Source organism: Palaemon carinicauda, chromosome 38 (genome assembly GCF_036898095.1).
Source record: "Palaemon carinicauda isolate YSFRI2023 chromosome 38, ASM3689809v2, whole genome shotgun sequence".
NCBI classification, from domain to species: Eukaryota; Metazoa; Arthropoda; class Malacostraca; order Decapoda; family Palaemonidae; genus Palaemon; species Palaemon carinicauda.
The window spans coordinates 55334435-55336934 of NC_090762.1; the positions used below are offsets into that span (position 1 = coordinate 55334435).

Genomic DNA, 2500 nt, shown 5'->3' on the forward strand with positions numbered 1-2500 from the left:
TCTGTGAAATTCCACTACGCAGGTATTCCTATGTATTCTCTTCCACAAATCTCTAATAATTTCCATAGGTCTCATTTTACTTTCATCGAAGTGTGGCTGCATTTTCCAACTCCTCTAGCTCCCATAAGATCCCAATTGACACTCTCACTTACTTTTCTCCATGAGATGGGACTTGAAGGTCATACCCAAACTATCTTCATCTTCAACTGGCTCGTAATATACTTAAATATTTATTCCTAAATAGACAAAAACCTTTTAAACAATTTCACTGACATGCCATGATACAAGTTCGTAAAACTTTCCTTTATATAATTCACAGCTAATATCTGAGGAAAATGATCTATTTTCTTAACTTCGAACAAAACTTTTATTTTTTTCTTAAAGTGCGATGATTGATAAAGGAAAAATCCAAACTATCTATATAATGACTGTATTTTTGTTAGTATTATCTGTATTAATGATTTTTCTCTAAAGCTATTTATATAAAGAACTCCCTTGGTAAAGCGATCAAATTTCAAATGACTGAAATGGAATTTTAGCGCAATTGCATTTTATTGACAATAGGTAGGCTATTTTTTATACTAAGTCGTCACAAACACACAGATGCAAATACACAAACTCGCACATATACACAGACATATGTATGTATATTCATATATATATATATATATATATATATATATATATATGTGTGTGTGTGTGTATATATATATATATATACATATATATATATATATATATATATATATATATATATATATATATATATATATACACACACACATATATATATATATATATATATATATATGTTTGTGTGTGTAATTATACATAAATATATGTGTGTATATGGGCGAGTTGTGTATTTTTACGGACGCAAATACACAACTCGCACACACTTTATACACACAGACATATGTATGTATAATTACACACACATGGATATATATATACACACATACAGTATATATGTATATATATATATATAGATATGTGTGTGTGTGTGCGTGCGTGCGTAATGTGCATGCGTTTGCGCGAGTATGAATACATGCACATTTATGTACGTATGCATGCAGGCACACATGTTTTTGCCATAAATGATGAATAAACAAATTCGCATAAGCTTTTTTTCTAAAAGCAGGGGAGGATTTCCAAGTTTTTGAATTTTTTTTCATTTTATTTTTTCAGACCGGATAAGTTCATTTGGTCCCGTAATACCCCTCGTCGGAGTTTATCTTGCCCAAAGATTAAAGACGTCTGAGGTAAGTACCATTGTTTTCTTTTAATCTGTTTCACCAGAGTGTAGAGCTATTTAGGCTTCGACCATTGTTTTTTATTAATTTTTATTTGGGGGAAGGGGGAGAAATAGCTCGGGGAGTTTATCACGTATGATGCGAATTGCTATGAGAAGTTTTTGTTCAAAGAATTCGTCATTTATTATCTACATGATTATGACGTATATCTATTCATTTACTTAAGTTTTGTTTAAGAAAGTTTGTACACTTTGTTTCCTATTCGGCCTTCTTCAATTTACCTCTTCTCTACTGCTTAATCTGCTGACCTATCATTACGAATAAATCCAGTGACTGTCCTTCATTCGCCTATTCCGAATGGCGTAATTTTGACGCCAGATAACATCAACTTATTCTATTTATATATATATATATATATATATATATATATATATATATATATATATATATATATATATATATATATATATATATATATATATATGTATATAAATATATATATATGTATATAAATATATATATATATATATATACATACATACATACATATATATATATACATACATACATACATACATACATATATATATATATATATATATATATATATATATATATATATATATATATATATATATATATATATAGCTTAAAGGTAGTATGTTGGATAGGGCACTAACCACCTGTTAAGGTTCTGCCGTTAGAGAGGTATGGTGTCCTTTGCCTGGCCACACAGTACTACATTGGATCCTTCTCTCTGGTTACAGTCCATTTTCCCTTTCCCTACACATACACCAAGTAGTCTGGCCTCATACACCTGACAACACTTAGATTAACAAACAATTCTTCTTCACCCAAGGGGTTAACTACTGCACTGTAATTGTTCAGTGGCCGCTCTCCTCTTGGTAAGGGTAGAAGAGACTCTTTAGTTATGGTAAGCAGCTTTTCTAGGAGGACACTCCCAAATCAAACCATTGTTCTCTAGTCTTGGGTAGTGCCATAGCCTCTGTACCATGGCCTTCCACTATCTTGGGTTAGAGTTCTCTTGCTTGAGGGTACACTCGGGCACACTATTCTATCTAATTTCTCTTCCTCATGTTTTGTTACTGTTTTTATAGTTTATATAGGACACATTTATTTTAATATTCTTAAAATGTTTATTTTTTCCTTGATTCCTTTCCTCACTGGGCTGTTTTCCCTGTTGAAGCCCCTGGGCTTGTAGCATTCTGCTTTTCCTACTGGGGTTG

The 2500-nt window shown here is 31.2% G+C and overlaps 1 protein-coding gene across 2 annotated transcripts in view; it reads right to left on the reverse strand.

Annotated features, from left to right (window-relative positions):
* The window catches only part of LOC137630199 (uncharacterized), a 32840-nt gene that overhangs the window by 28746 nt on the left and 1594 nt on the right, over positions 1-2500 (reverse strand). The gene's annotated exons all lie outside the window — the stretch shown is intronic.